The sequence below is a fragment of the Procambarus clarkii genome, chromosome 62, assembly GCF_040958095.1.
Source record: "Procambarus clarkii isolate CNS0578487 chromosome 62, FALCON_Pclarkii_2.0, whole genome shotgun sequence".
NCBI lineage: Eukaryota > Metazoa > Arthropoda > Malacostraca > Decapoda > Cambaridae > Procambarus > Procambarus clarkii.
Genome location: NC_091211.1, coordinates 20,570,690 through 20,588,189, shown reverse-complemented (window position 1 = coordinate 20,588,189; position 17,500 = coordinate 20,570,690). Strand labels below are relative to the sequence as shown.

Genomic DNA, 17,500 nt, shown 5'->3' with positions numbered 1-17,500 from the left:
TGTGTGTAGTCCAGGACCCCTGGCTAGTGCTGTGTGTAGTCCAGGACCCCTGGCTAGTGTTGTGTGTAGTCCAGGACCCCCTGGCTAGTGCTGTGTGTAGTCCAGGACCCCCTGGCTAGTGCTGTGTGTAGTCCAGGACCCCTGGCTAGTGCTGTGTGTAGTCCAGGACCCCCTGGCTAGTGCTGTGTGTAGTCCAGGATCCCCTGGCTAGTGCTGTGTGTAGTCCAGGACCCCTGGCTAGTGTTGTGTGTAGTCCAGGACCCCCTGGCTAGTGCTGTGTGTAGTCCAGGACCCCCTGGCTAGTGCTGTGTGTAGTCCAGGACCCCCTGGCTAGTGCTGTGTGTAGTCCAGGACCCTGGCTAGTGTTGTGTGTAGTCCAGGACCCCCTGGCTAGTGCTGTGTATAGTCCAGGACCCTGGCTAGTGCTGTGTATAGTCCAGGACCCTGGCTAGTGTTGTGTGTAGTCCAGGACCCTGGCTAGTGTTGTGTGTAGTCCAGGACCCCCTGGCTAGTGCTGTGTATAGTCCAGGACCCTGGCTAGTGCTGTGTATAGTCCAGGACCCTGGCTAGTGTTGTGTGTAGTCCTGGACCCCCTGGCTAGTGCTGTGTGTAGTCCAGGACCCTGGCTAGTGTTGTGTGTAGTCCAGGACCCCCTGGCTAGTGCTGTGTATAGTCCAGGACCCTGGCTAGTGCTGTGTATAGTCCAGGACCCTGGCTAGTGCTGTGTGTAGTCCAGGACCCTGGCTAGTGTTGTGTGTAGTCCAGGACCCCCTGGCTAGTGCTGTGTGTAGTCCAGGATCCCCTGGCTAGTGCTGTGTGTAGTCCAGGACCCCTGGCTAGTGTTGTGTATAGTCCAGGACCCTGGCTAGTGCTGTGTGTAGTCCAGGACCCCCTGGCTAGTGCTGTGTGTAGTCCAGGACCCCTGGCTAGTGTTGTGTGTAGTCCAGGACCCCCTGGCTAGTGCTGTGTGTAGTCCAGGACCCCCTGGCTAGTGCTGTGTGTAGCCCAGGACCCCTGGCTAGTGCTGTGTGTAGTCCAGGATCCCCTGGCTAGTGCTGTGTGTAGTCCAGGACCCCTGGCTAGTGCTGTGTGTAGTCCAGGACCCTGGCTAGTGCTGTGTGTAGTCCAGGACCCCTGGCTAGTGCTGTGTGTAGTCCAGGACCCTGGCTAGTGCTGTGTGTAGTCCTGGACCCCTGGCTAGTGATGTGTGTAGTCCAGGACCCCTGGCTAGTGCTGTGTGTAGTCCAGGACCCCCTGGCTAGTGCTGTGTATAGTCCAGGACCCTGGCTAGTGTTGTGTGTAGTCCAGGACCCTGGCTAGTGCTGTGTGTAGTCCTGGACCCCTGGCTAGTGCTTTGTGTAGTCCAGGATCCCCTGGCTAGTGTTGTGTGTAGTCCAGGACCCCTGGCTAGTGCTGTGTGTAGTCCAGGACCCCCTGGCTAGTGCTGTGTATAGTCCAGGACCCTGGCTAGTGTTGTGTGTAGTCCAGGACCCTGGCTAGTGCTGTGTGTAGTCCTGGACCCCTGGCTAGTGCTTTGTGTAGTCCAGGATCCCCTGGCTAGTGTTGTGTGTAGTCCAGGACCCCTGGCTAGTGCTGTGTGTAGTCCAGGACCCTGGCTAGTGCTGTGTGTAGTCCAGGACCCCTGGCTAGTGCTGTGTGTAGTCCAGGACCCTGGCTAGTGCTGTGTGTAGTCCTGGACCCCTGGCTAGTGCTGTGTGTAGTCCAGGACCCCCTGGCTAGTGCTGTGTGTAGTCCAGGACCCCCTGGCTAGTGCTGTGTGTAGTCCAGGACCCCCTGGCTAGTGCTGTGTGTAGTCCAGGAGCCCGATTCACGAAAGTACTTAAGCAAGCACTTACGAACCTGTACATCTTTTCTCAATCTTTGGCGGCTTTGTTTGCAATTATTAAACAGTTAATGAGCTCCGAAGCACCAGGAGGCTGTTTATAACAATAACAACAGTTGACTGGCAAGTTTTCACGCTTGTCAACTGTTTAATAAATGTAACTAAAGCCGTCAAAGATTGAGGAAAGATGTACACGTTCGTAAGTGCTTGCGTAACTGCTTTCGTGAATCTGGGCCCAGGACTCCCTGGCTAGGGCGCCGGGCGGACGAGGAGAGTCATAGGGATGGGGACGGGGTTGGGGATGGGGATGGGGTCCCCATAGGGATGGGGACGAGGGGATTACCAGGGAGATAGGTCCTTTGATGGCGTAAGGGGAATTTAACACAGGGATGTGTAGAGACTGGCCAGGCCCTCCTCGCCCCTGTCGGCCTTTTTGGCCTGGCCCCCCTGCAGGGGCTGGCCCTAGGGGGTAGAATCTACGCCGGAGAGTAGTAGATGACTGTCTACTGACTGTCGGTCTACTGACTGCCACATCCGGATACAATTATTTGTGTTTTAATACGGGTGTTTAGTCACGTCTCGTCTAACTTTTGTCGACCCACCTCACCAAATTAAATCTATTTTAATTTTATCTCTGACTAAAAAAACACTTTTCAGTGCTTTTGAATAGAACAGTTTTGGCAGCTTTTCGCTGTGAAGACCCCGGACGAGTTGTTTTGGGGATTCGAATCCCCCAATCGGAAGCTTTAGCCGTAACACCTTTTCAAGAACTTCACCGCAATAATGGCTCAGGTTGACAGGTGAACACGGCTCTAAATCAAGCTTATGTTACACACAGAAATCACAACAGTGTGATGCATCAAATGAACAAATCCACAAGGGCCGTGATGAGGATTCGAACCCCCATCACGGCCCTTGTGGATTGGTTTAAGCTTATTTTTTTTTTTTTGGTCATAAAGTAAGCAACATTGAGCTTGCAATTTGCAAGATGGTATATATATATATATATATATATATATATATATATATATATATATATATATATATATATATATATATATATAATAATTATTATTATTATTATTTTAATAATAATATGTATATTAACGAATAATAATTAAATACTTTTAATAATTATTATCTTTAATGTTAAAAATTCTACCTAAAAATTTGACCCTAAAAATTTAGGGTCAAATTCTGAATTTGACCCTAAATAGTACCTTCAGACACCTTTGCACAGAGGAGCTGCACAAAGCCTTTTACGGGGCTATTCATGCCCGTGCCACCTCTTGGGATGACTTAATCTTTATCAATCATCAATCACAAAGCCTTATAAAAAAAAGCATCCCCGTGGGAAACAGAAAGATAGAAAAGCAAGATAAAGATTGTTTAAGATAATAATTAAGAAACCACGCGTTATCGGAACGGCGGAAATAATTTTCTAAACGCCATTCCCGCTATATGTAATTACGTTAAATAATTACGGTAAATATATATGTAAATTACACATATTTAAATTGGGAGTGTCTTCGGAAGGGCCAATAGGCCTTCTGTGGCGTTCTATATTCACATGTTCTGATATTCTCTGCGTTTTTCTATTCTTATCAAAGCTCCTTGACAGGTAACAGCTAGTTCTTAGTGCCTGTCAGCGTGGATACCCTGGAAACTGTCTCCTTGACGGGTACTTCAGGTGGGTACTGAGACAGGTGTGTACTGAGACAGGTGGGTACTGAGACAGGTGGGTACTGAGACAGGTGGGTACTGAGACAGGTGGGTACTGAGACAGGTGGGTACTGAGACAGGTGTGTACTGAGACAGGTGGGTACTGAGACAGGTGTGTACTGAGACAGGTGGGTACTGAGACAGGTGGGTACTGAGACAGGTGTGTACTGAGACAGGTGTGTACTGAGACAGGTGTGTACTGAGACAGGTGTGTACTGAGACAGGTGGGTACTGAGACAGGTGTGTACTGAGACAGGTGGGTACTGAGACAGGTGTGTACTGAGACAGGTGTGTACTGAGACAAGTGGGTACTGAGACAGGTGTGTACTGAGACAGGTGGGTACTGAGACAGGTGTGTACTGAGACAGGTGGGTACTGAGACAGGTGTGTACTGAGACAGGTGTGTACTGAGACAGGTGTGTACTGAGACAGGTGTGTACTGAGACAGGTGTGTACTGAGACAGGTGTGTACTGAGACAGGTGTGTACTGAGACAGGTGGGTACTGAGACAGGTGTGTACTGAGACAGGTGTGTACTGAGACAAGTGGGTACTGAGACAGGTGTGTACTGAGACAGGTGTGTACTGAGACAGGTGTGTACTGAGACAGGTGTGTACTGAGACAGGTGGGTACTGAGACAGGTGGGTACTGAGACAGGTGTGTACTGAGACAGGTGTGTACTGAGACAAGTGGGTACTGAGACAGGTGTGTACTGAGACAGGTGTGTACTGAGACAGGTGTGTACTGAGACAGGTGTGTACTGAGACAGGTGGGTACTGAGACAGGTGTGTACTGAGACAAGTGGGTACTGAGACAGGTGGGTACTGAGACAGGTGTGTACTGAGACAGGTGTGTACTGAGACAAGTGGGTACTAAGACAGGTGTGTACTGAGACAGGTGTGTACTGAGACAGGTGTGTACTGAGACAGGTGGGTACTGAGACAGGTGGGTACTGAGACAGGTGTGTACTGAGACAGGTGTGTACTGAGACAAGTGGGTACTGAGACAGGTGTGTACTGAGACAGGTGTGTACTGAGACAGGTGTGTACTGAGACAGGTGTGTACTGAGACAGGTGTGTACTGAGACAGGTGTGTACTTATAGTACTTCAGCTTGATAACAACACCCCACAACTAGCCTGATAGATATTAAATCCAATGAGGATATCAGGAAGCAGTCTGATAGATATTTAACCCAATGAGGATATCAGGAAGCAGTCTGATAGATATTTAACCCAATGAGGATATCAGGAAGCAGTCTGATAGATATTTAACCCAATGAGGATATCAGGAAGCAGTCTGATAGATATTTAACCCAATGAGGATATCAGGAAGCAGTCTGATAGATATTTAACCCAATGAGGATATCAGGAAGCAGTCTGATAGATATTTAACCCAATGAGGATATCAGGAAGCAGTCTGATAGATATTTAACCCAATGAGGATATCAGGAAGCAGTCTGATAGATATTTAACCCAATGAGGATATCAGGAAGCAGTCTGATAGACATTTAGTCCAGAGACGGTTTGACCGGTCACGTCTCGGACAAAATATTTTTGTATTCGTTTGCCTTGTTCGGGTAGAATGTAGACTCAGTAGTCGCTTCTGTATATATTTATTGAGTGAGGCAAACAGGTGTATAACTGGCCAGCCGAGGTCCACCTACTCTGGGTCTGTGAGGATAACTGAGGCTGCTGGGAGCATGCTTGATGCTCCTCTGTCTGTCATGACGTCAGAGGCCTACTTGCCTGTGATTGGTTACATTTCAACTGACAGAATTTTGAGTATAACATTTGTCCAAGAATATTTTAGTTAAAAATGTCCTCTTCTCGAAGATGTAAAGCAATAGATATTAATTTTTGTGATGGACATTTTGACACATTGATATGTAAATGTGTCGGACATTTTTACACATTGATGTATCAATGTGTCGGACATTTTTCACATTGAGGTGTAAATGTGTCGGACATTTTACACATTGAGGTGTAAATGTGTCGGACATTTTTACACATTGATGTGTAAAAGTGTCAGACATTTTACACATTGATGTGTAAATGTGTCGGACATTTTTACACATTGATGTATCAATGTGTCGGACATTTTTACACATTGATGTATCAATGTGTCGGGACATTTTGACACATTGATGTGTAAAAGTGTCAGACATTTTACACATTGATGTGTAAATGTGTCGGACATTTTTACACATCGAAGCACCAGGAGGCTGTTTATAACAATAACAACAGTTGATTGGGAAGTTTTCATGCTTGTAAACTGTTTAATAAATGTAACCAAAGCCGTCAGAGATTGAGGAAAGATGTACAGGTTTCGTAAGTACTTGCGTAACTGCTTCGTGAATCTGGCTCCTGGATGCTAATGAGAGAGTTGAAGAGTTTTGGCAGTACTCAGCCAACAGCGTTGCGTGCAGACGTTTAGTGGTGTGTGTGTGTGTGTGTGTGTGTGTGTGTGTGTGTGTGTGTGTGTGTGTGTGTGTGTGTGTGTGTGTGTGTGTGTGTGTGTGTGTACTTTGTGCTTGCGGGGGCTGAGCTCTGGCTCTTTGGTCAAAGAGAGAAGTATTCATATGTGCCTGTGTGTGTGTGTGTGTGTGTGTGTGTGTGTGTGTGGTGTCGGCTCTTGGGTGCTGCCACCACAATTTCTTTCCAGGGTGTACAAAACCAATTGCGCTTAGTTATTCAAACTAAGCCCAATTGCTACGGCAGGGTTTCGTCTCACTAGGAGCCTCATGGCTCCATCCGCAACCTACCTGTATTGTTAAGTTATTTGTGATAATTAGTTAAAATTAGTCTAAGGTTTTGTCTTAGCTTTTGACGTCAGCAATTATATTATTATTATTTTTGAAATTATAGCGAATATTTTAGAAGCTATCATGAAATAATTTGTTGGTGCTTGTGATAATATTAGCTAATTGTGTCAGTCGTGTAATTCTATAGTTTACTAGATTTACTAGAGCCTTACTGAACCTCTGATATATCTTACTGAACCTCTGATATATCTTACTGAACCTCTGATATATCTTACTGAACCTCTGATATATCTTACTGAACCTCTGATATATCTTACTGGACCTCTGATATATCTTACTGAACCTCTGATATATCTTACTGGACCTCTGATATATCTTACTGAACCTCTGATATATCTTACTGAACCTCTGATATATCTTACTGGACCTCTGATATATCTTACTAGACCTCTGATATATCTTACTGGACCTCTGATATATCTTACTGAACCTCTGATATATCTTACTGGACCTCTGATATATCTTACTGAACCTCTGATATATCTTACTGGACCTCTGATATATCTTACTGGACCTCTGATATATCTTACTGAACCTCTGATATATCTTACTGAACCTCTGATATATCTTACTGGACCTCTGATATATCTTACTGGACCTCTGATATATCTTACTGGACCTCTGATATATCTTACTAGACCTCTGATATATCTTACTGGACCTCTGATATATCTTACTGGACCTCTGATATATCTTACTGGACCTCTGATATATCTTACTGGACCTCTGATATATCTTACTGGACCTCTGATATATCTTACTGGACCTCTGATATATCTTACTGGACCTCTGATATATCTTACTAGACCTCTGATATATCTTACTGGACCTCTGATATATCTTACTGGACCTCTGATATATCTTACTGGACCTCTGATATATCTTACTGGACCTCTGATATATCTTACTGGACCTCTGATATATCTTACTGGACCTCTGATATATCTTACTGGACCTCTGATATATCTTACTGGACCTCTGATATATCTTACTAGACCTCTGATATATCTTACTGAACCTCTGATATATCTTACTGGACCTCTGATATATCTTACTGAACCTCTGATATATCTTACTGAACCTCTGATATATCTTACTAGACCTCTGATATATCTTACTAGACCTCTGATATATCTTACTAGACCTCTGATATATCTTACTAGACCTCTGATATATCTTACTGGACCTCTGATATATCTTACTGGACCTCTGATATATCTTACTAGACCTCTGATATATCTTACTGGACCTCTGATATATCTTACTGGACCTCTGATATATCTTACTGGACCTCTGATATATCTTACTGGACCTCTGATATATCTTACTGGACCTCTGATATATCTTACTGGACCTCTGATATATCTTACTGGACCTCTAATATATCTTACTGGACCTCTGATATATCTTACTGGACCTCTGATATATCTTACTGGACCTCTGATATATCTTACTGGACCTCTGATATATCTTACTGGACCTCTGATATATCTTACTGGACCTCTGATATATCTTACTGGACCTCTGATATATCTTACTGGACCTCTGATATATCTTACTGGACCTCTAATATATCTTACTGGACCTCTGATATATCTTACTGGACCTCTGATATATCTTACTGGACCTCTGATATATCTTACTGGACCTCTGATATATCTTACTGGACCTCTAATATATCTTACTGGACCTCTGATATATCTTACTGGACCTCTGATATATCTTACTGGACCTCTGATATATCTTACTGGACCTCTGATATATCTTACTGGACCTCTGATATATCTTACTGGACCTCTGATATATCTTACTGGACCTCTGATATATCTTACTGGACCTCTGATATATCTTACTGGACCTCTGATATATCTTACTGGACCTCTGATATATCTTACTGGACCTCTGATATATCTTACTGGACCTCTGATATATCTTACTGGACCTCTGATATATCTTACTGAACCTCTGATATATCTTACTGGACCTCTGATATATCTTACTGAACCTCTGATATATCTTACTGAACCTCTGATATATCTTACTAGACCTCTGATATATCTTACTAGACCTCTGATATATCTTACTAGACCTCTGATATATCTTACTAGACCTCTGATATATCTTACTGGACCTCTGATATATCTTACTGGACCTCTGATATATCTTACTGAACCTCTGATATATCTTACTGGACCTCTGATATATCTTACTGGACCTCTGATATATCTTACTGGACCTCTGATATATCTTACTGGACCTCTGATATATCTTACTGAACCTCTGATATATCTTACTGGACCTCTGATATATCTTACTGGACCTCTGATATATCTTACTGGACCTCTGATATATCTTACTGGACCTCTGATATATCTTACTGGACCTCTGATATATCTTACTGGACCTCTGATATATCTTACTGGACCTCTGATATATCTTACTGGACCTCTGATATATCTTACTGGACCTCTAATATATATATACCAATAGCAGTAGCCTCTCATTGACCAGTAGGCCTATTTTTTTCATTGTCCTCTGTTTATCACACTTATTCCAGTTACTCTTTACGCCTAGGCTTAATAAATGTTAAATTACAGCCTTATAGCTGATTTGTGACTGTAGCCTTTATGACCTCTAGTTGCTATGTTGCAAAGGTGGGTACGCCTTTGGATCTTGTATCTATCGGATCTATCTATTGGCTACTCGCCTCATTTTTCCCTGTCTTTTTATCTAAGAAGCTTCCTTAGTTTTCCTTGTACTTCATCTCACTCAACTCTGGGACCAGTCTCAGTTGAGATAAGTGGCTGCGGGAATCAGCTAGACCAGCCAGGCTGTGGTGGATATGTGGGTGATGCGGACCGATCCTGAGCAACAGCCTGTTGGACCAAGTTATCACAAGTCAAGCCTGGTCACAGGCTGGGCTTGGGGAGTAGAAGACCTCTCGAAACCCTCCCTCTCTCTCCAGGTATAGTCCAGGTAAGAATTACTGTCTAACATTTTATAAATTGTGTTTAAGGCATTGGCTTATTTACTTGCTATGTGGCCTTACTAGAAATATTGACGTGATTGTAAGATTTGCAGTCTCCGTGGTGTAGTGGTAAGACACTCGCCTGGCGTTCCGCGAGCGCTATGTCATGGGTTCGTATCCTGGCCGGGGAGGATTTACTGGGCGCAATTCCTTAACTGTAGCCTCTGTTTAACGCGACAGTAAAATGTGTACTTGGATGAAAAAACGATTCTTCGCGGCAGGGGACCGTATTCCAGGGACCTGCCCGAAACGCTACGCGTACTAGTGGCTGTACAAGAATGTAACAACTCTTGTATATATCTCAAAAAAAAAAAAATAGATATACAATCAAAGAATGAGGATACTCATCCTCACAATCAGGCAGGTGTACGGGATACTGTAAACCAAGAAGCCTGTAGGGAGAACTTGTATACTACCAGCTGGATACTTGCTGTTGTTAAGGAATTACTGTTGCACACAGATGGCTTGTTAAGAAACAAATATAAATCCTGTGTACGTAGTTCCCCTGTTACATGAACTGTGTTCCTAGTGAGTGGAACACCATGCTAACCCCTGAATCACCTCATGATATAGAAGTCCTATTTATATTCCTATATATGTCTTAACCGTTCTTCATATAATGATATATTAGTCCTTGGAAATTCTATAAATTCAATACATTTATGCTATATTTAGTTTAGGTAAATTTTATCCGGCAAATTTGATAATAGGTTTTGTCAATATATATATGACTTCTGAAAATAAAAATATGTTATTCAAATTCAAATGTCAAAACGTACATTTTACGACTGTACACTTTTCGGTTTAACCATTGTAATGATTTCTTCGTATTTCTTATGTGTAAAGATTCCAAAATTAGAGCCTGGATAGACCTGGTCGAGGACCGGGCCGCGGGGACGCTAAGCCCCGAAACCATCTCAAGGTATCTAAAGGTAACTTTTCCTTTTTATAATTCAGGGAGTTGCCATTTCTTCATTGAACATAGACCGTGTAACTGCCTTAACCCCTTCGGTCTCTCTCATTACCTTACATTTACCTGGGTTGAAGTCGAGTAGCCATCGTTCATATCATCCAGTGTTTATCAAGGTCCTCGCTATTACTTATTCTATAAAGCGGTTTGGCATCATCCACGAACGTCGACATGTTGGAGTGTGCTTCTTCGGCCAGGTTATATGCCTATCTCCCAGGGTATTGTTCTTGTTGTTGAAGATTCAGCTACTCGGAACAAAAGTTGCAAGTAGCACGGGCTATGGTGAGCCCGTAGTGGACTTACCTGGCACAGGAGCGGGGCTGTAACAAGTAGCACGGGCTATGGTGAGCCCGTAGTGGACTTACCTGGCACAGGAGCGGGGCTGTAACAAGTAGCACGGACTATGGTGAGCCCGTAGTGGACTTACCTGGCACAGGAGCGGGGCAAGTAGCACTGGCTATGGTGAGCCCGTAGTGGACTTACCCGGCACAGGAGCGGGGCAAGTAGCACTGGCTATGGTGAGCCCGTAGTGGACTTACCCGGCACAGGAGCGGGTCAAGTAGCACGGGCTATAGTGAGCCCGTAGTGGACTTACCTGGCACAGGAGCGGGGCAAGTAGCACGGGCTATGGTGAGCCCGTGGTGGACTTACTTACCTGGCACAGGAGCGGGGCAAGTAGCACGGGCTATGGTGAGCCCGTGGTGGACTTACTTACCTGGCACAGGAGCGGGGCAAGTAGCACGAGCTATGGTGAGCCCGCAGTGAACTTACCTGGCACAGGAGCGGGGCAAGTAGCACGGGCTATGGTGAGCCCGTAGTGGACTTACCTGGCACAGGAGCGGGGCAAGTAGCACGGGCTATGGTGAGCCCGTAGTGGACTTACCTGGCACAGGAGCGGGGCAAGTAGCACGGGCTATGGTGAGCCCGTAGTGGACTTCTTAAACTAATTACTCATAGCCTCCAGTTTAAAATTGTCCCGTTACTGCAGTTTTAGGTTGGTGAAAAAACCTCATTGTGGCACAGTGTTAATAACCTTCTGGTAGTCTAGAAGACTGCATACGACCCGTCCTTCTCTCCTCTTTGATCACTGTTATAACGCTAACCAAGTTTATTAGGCAGGATTTCCATTCGCTGAAACCATGTTATCTTTTGAATATGTGATTAATTCTCTTAGAGGTTCCAATAGTGTCATTATTATTGTTATCCAGCCCCATGCTGGTGTTGTGATAGTACTTATAGTAAGGATGAGGACCATAGTATATATACCGACTTACAACGACATTAGAAAGTAGAAATCTGAACTATTGAGTTGGACAAACCCGAAAACTATTTTTTTACTTGTATTGCTTTGACAAACTAACCTTCCTAGGCCTAATACACGATATCTGAGGCCTAATATAGTACATGTGTGTACTATACTAGGCCTAGCAATATTTAAGTTGGTGTTTAATCTTCATTAGTCAGTATACTACTATCTAAAAGCTAAGAACGTACGAATTCTGACTATTGACGATAGTCACAATAGGTACTATCTAAACAGGAGGATGGAGTCGCAATATTCGGTAATAATAGCAAAAATATATATTTGTATTTCAAAAATATACAGAACACGTTACAGTGGTTGAATAGTTGTTACATAAAATGTATATTTAATAACGCCTCTAGTACGTCTAGCGTTTTGAAGCATAGCTTAACAGAATTCATTTATATTATTGATAGATTTAATTAGCTCAACACTTAATACTAAGAAAAAATTAAGCTAACATATATGAATTGTTAAACAAGTTAGCAAAAGATATGCATTGCTCAGGTGACACTTATAATAATAATAATAATAAAAATAATAATAATAATAATAATAATAATAATAATAATAATTTTTATTTAGGTAAAGGTACATACATAAAGAGATTTTACAAAGTTTGTTGGCTTTATAGATAAGAGCTAGTACATACAATGCCTAAAGCCACTATTATTGATGAAATGCATAGACTCGAATTCTGGAAACGCCCCCAATCCATAGGTTTACAAGCTCATTTAGTACTCAAATACACTGACTCTTTACACCTGAAGGAAAAGCTGAAGAAACTCCATGCACAGACCAGTATGTAATGAATGTCGGAGCTCTTCTACATCGCGCTTCGTGGCGTGAAGATGACATGTATGGAGAAAATGGCGATCGCACATACCGATTTCAATCTGAAAACCTGTGGATGAGTTTTGTTTTTTGATAGGTAGAGCAGCTCTCCTGTGAGAGAGAGGACGCAGACCACAGACGACGCCCCGCCGTGACGGGCAGGAATGCGAATCTGACTCCCGGCAGGAAGTCTGTTGGTCACTAGGAACACATGTCCAACGACTTGCTAGAAATTATTTCCCCCTTGCAGGGGAAAGGTTGAGGAAGACAGGTGTTCTGTGCACACCTCAGGTGGGGATGAGGATGGGGATATGACACGTTAATAGTACTTAGGGGGATGGTAGAGACTTGCTGATTCCCCTTTTGTACCATGCCAGAGAGGACCCTGATTCTTCTTTTGTACCATGCCAGAGACACTACCTGATTCTCCTTTTGTACCATGCCTGGGACACCACCTGATTCTCCATTCGTATAAAAGATGATTCAGCTGCTGCTAAATCATCTTGTTATACCGAGTATTTGCTGCTATCGCCTCGTCCACAGAGTACCACAACATTCACACATAATATATAATATAATAATCTGGAAGCTTACAAAAGTGAGGATCAAAACAGAAGAGTGAGATTGGAATGTAAGGAATAATTCCCACTCCTTCCCCCCCCCCCCCCTTGAGTCTGTGTTAGGAGCTCAGGATTAGCTAATCCTCATGGTCCCCTGATCCTGCAAGATGAAACGTGCAATCTTAACTATGTGGATTGTTAAGGTTGCACAGAATGATAAGGCACAGTGGATTGCCCTGTTCGGCCGCTCGTTTCGAGGGGCAAATCAGTGGTTGCGATAACAATTTAATGGTTACGATATCAATTCAGTGGTTGCGATAACAGTTCAGTTACCGGTAACGAATGTGAGGGTAGTGACGAAGAGGATTATCTGTTGTATGTCTGTAATCAAGTAACCGGGCCGCGGGGGACACTAAAGCCCCGAAATCATCTCAAGATAACCTCAAGAAGTATCACTTCTGCAATAAACAGGACTTTAAACAGGAACTAAAATAATTGTGTTTTTTCCTTGAATTTATAATTTTGTAGCAAGTTATGTGAGATTATAATTACGTATGTCTGTAATCAAGTAACCGGGCCGCGGGGGACACTAAAGCCCCGAAATCATCTCAAGATAACCTTAAGAACTTCTGCAATAAACAGGACTTTAAACAGGAACTAAAATAATTGTGTTTTTTCCTTGAATTTATAATTTTGTACCAAGTTATGTGAGATTATAATTACCTGATAAATACTCGTGTTGTATAATGTTAGAAATATAATTTGATTTAGACCATTTTACCCGTCAAGAAAAAAACATATAATTTTCGCTCGGCAAAGCGTAAATTTGATTTTTTTTTTGTATATAACGTAAGAACCGATCAATCCGCCATTTTGAAATCCATTTTTGAGGGTGTGTCCCGTGGTCCAATTTTGTGTTTATTCAGCAATGATTCCAGAGCTGGAATCATTGGAGCTGGAACCTGGAACACCCAAGGAACCGTTTAGAAAGCTGAAGCAATTTTGCCCAGGTCTAAATGGAAAGGGTTTGGACTAATTGTGCAAAAGTTGGAGCTAATCTTCATTAATCATATTACATTCTGTGACCCATTGGAAGACCTGATTTACATCACATTGGAGGTTTATTGTGTCCTCTGTGTTGTCTACTCGCATAAAAAATTTTGTGTTATCTGCAAAGGATGATGTAGTGCTGTAGTTTGTGTCCCTGTCTGTGTCCGATAAGAAGATAAGAAAGAGTACTGGAAGGAGGCTGTATTGGAGTACTGGAGGAGGTTGTATTGGAGTACTGGAGAGGGCTGTATTGGAGTACTGGAAGGGGGCTGTATTGGAGTACTGGAGAGGGCTGTATTGGAGTACTGGAGAGGGCTGTATTGGAGTACTGGAAGGGGGCTGTACTGGAGTACTGGAGAGGGCTGTATTGGAGTACTGGAAGAGGGCTGTATTGGAGTACTGGAATGAATGAATGAATATTTAGGGGTAAGCGCCAAGCCATTACGACTATATAGCACTGGGAAGGAGTCAGGATAAGGATTTTGGATGGGACGGAGGGAAGGAATGGTGCCCAACCACTTGGACGGTCGGGGATTGAACAGTACTCTGGGAGGGGTTGAGCCTTGCTTGGTGATCCGGCATTTACTTCGCTGAATATTACAAACTGAGTTCTGGTCGTTAGGAAATTAAAAGATCCATCATCTTTCCTTATCAGTAATTCCTTTTGTCTGCTATAACAGCATCATCACACTGGCTAAGAGCTAAGTCATGTACACAAATGAACGAATCCACAAAGGCCTTGTTGACGGTTCGAAACCTACGGACGGGATGTTCCGAGATGCACCAAAGTTAACTATACCATGACATGGCAAAAGTAATTGCAACCTGGCGTGCTACTGCCCTCATGAGGGTCCCGAAACCTATCCGGGGTTTCACATAATTGATATATCACATCCCGCCAAACACACAGCGAAACTACGACGTTGCTACAACGTTCGAACAAGATATAACACCTCCTAACCAGTTATAAGAACCAATATAACAAGTTGTAACAACGTTCTAATACGTCAAAAACACGTTAAGCCAAGATGTAACAACTTTATTACAAGTTGTAACAAGCGGAAAATAGAGACAGTTTCGGTTTGTGTTTCCAGGGATTATTCTGATTTATGTGTGTTTGTGTGTACACACAAAATCTGTGTATATGACATGAGCATTAAATTTGTCTTAATGTCAGCTAAGACCATTGTCTTATCGTTTGGTAATTGATGGTGGCACAACCGCCCAGTTCTGAATCCCTGTTGGCCAGGGTTATGTACAGGCTGTGATTCTATGTCTTATGTGATCTTACTTCTTAGCACGCTTTCAAAGATATATTTATGATGGGTGATGTTAGGGCCATCGGTCTATAACTCTTTTGCCTTTTGCTTTATTTCCTCCTTTATGAAGTGATGCCATCTCCGCTGCTTTAAGTATGTCAGGGATAACTTTATGGATATGTCTTTACGCCTCGCCTTCGAATATTTTTAATGGCCGGGTTGGATGTTGTTGAATATGACCGAGAATTAAGATTAATAATTCCAACACGAATTTTCTCAATATTTCTTATGTTTTTCGTCACTATCGGTGGTAATGGAAATATCAATTCTCCAAAATTCATTTTTATTAATGGTCTGACGCTTAGAAGCGTTTCGTAAGCGCCTCTTACATTCTCAAAGACTTAAACACGGGTTATGTGTTTTTTGCATTCTTGATGAATATGGAATTCCGGGAAACAGATCCTGTTGCAGAGTACATATGGGTATACTGTTAATGTGTTGAAGAGTACATATGGGTATACTGTTAATGTGTTGAAGAGTACATATGGGTATACTGTTAATGTGTTGAAGAGTACATATGGGTATACTGTTAATGTGTTGCAGAGTACATATGGGTATACTGTTAATGTGTTGAAGAGTACATATGGGTATACTGTTAATGTGTTGCAGAGTACATATGGGTATACTGTTAATGTGTTGAAGAGTACATATGGGTATATTAATGTGTTGCAGAGTACATATGGGTATACTGTTAATGTGTTGAAGAGTACATATGGGTATACTGTTAATGTGTTGAAGAGTACATATTGGTATACTGTCTATGGGGACTTTTATATCCAGTGGGGTTAGGGCGACTTCTGATATGTGATTTAATAGTTATCTTGAGAGGATTTCGGGGCTTTAGTGTCCTCGCGGCCCGGTCCACGACCAGGTCTCTACCCCCAGGAAGCAGCCCGTGACAGCCGACTAACTCCCAGGTACCTATTTACTGCTAGGTAACAGGGGCATAGGGTGAAATCAACTCTGCCCATTGTTTCTCGCCGGCGCCCGGGATCGAACCCGGGACCACGGGATCACGCGTACAGTGTTCTGTCCGCTCAGCCACCGGCTCCCGGTACTGAAGCCTTTGTTCTTATCTGTTTATTGTTATCTGTGAATGTTCCATCTCTCTTGCGCAGGAGCCCAATACTAGATGTAGCTTTTGTTCTACATTTTGCTTAGGAGAAGTATTTTGCTCTTTTATTAAAGTATTAAAGTAAGTATTAAAGATTGCTCTTTATTTCACTGATGACCTTTTGCTCTCTTTTGCCCCTCCAAGGGCCAGATTCACGAAGCAGTTACCCAAGCACTTACGAACATCTTTCCTCAATCTGTGACGGCTTTGGTTACATTTATTAAACAGTTTACAAGCATGAAAACTTGCCAATGAACTGTTGTTATTGTTATAAACAGCCTCCTGGTGCTTCGGAGCTCATTAACTGTTTAATAATTGTAAACAATGCCGCCAAAGATTGTGAAAAGATGTACAGATTTGCAACTTGCGTAACTGCTTCGTGAATCTGGCCCCTGGATTTGATCCGAATCTTGTAGCTTGAACTCAATCGTTTCTATCTCTCTACGTAGCCTTTCTAGTTGTTTTTCCATATAGATTGGGTCGTTCAAGTTGTTCTACGATCTTTTTAATCTTAGTGATATGTGGCTTGAATATATTTCTAGTACTACTGAACCAATTTTTTCGAAGCATTGATTAGTTTCACACATTGTCTAGCTGTTCTTCCTAGCTCATTTCTATGAGTTTATTAGTTCCCAGGTAATCTGTTTTCTATTCAATTTAATTTTCTTAATTCTCCTCCTCTGGGATTTGGGACTGGATGCTCAGGTCTGTTGCTCATGCTTGTCCGAACTTCAGTTAGATTGTGATATGAGAAACAGATTTTTGCTGATTTTTTTTGCAGATATGAGAAACAGATTTTTGCCGATTTTTTGCAGATATGAGAAACAGATTTTTGCTGATTTTTTGCAGATATGAGAAACAGATTTTAAGTTTGTGATCAAATCATTGTTATTTGTGGAAAATATGATTTAGTGTGTCTTCCTTTTCTAGTTGGTG

General features: G+C 42.8%; 1 long non-coding RNA gene across 1 annotated transcript in view; it reads left to right on the top strand.

The window, feature by feature from the left end:
• LOC138354281 (uncharacterized) overlaps positions 1 to 17,500 on the top strand; it is a 957,217-nt gene that overhangs the window by 830,963 nt on the left and 108,754 nt on the right. The window lies entirely within an intron of this gene.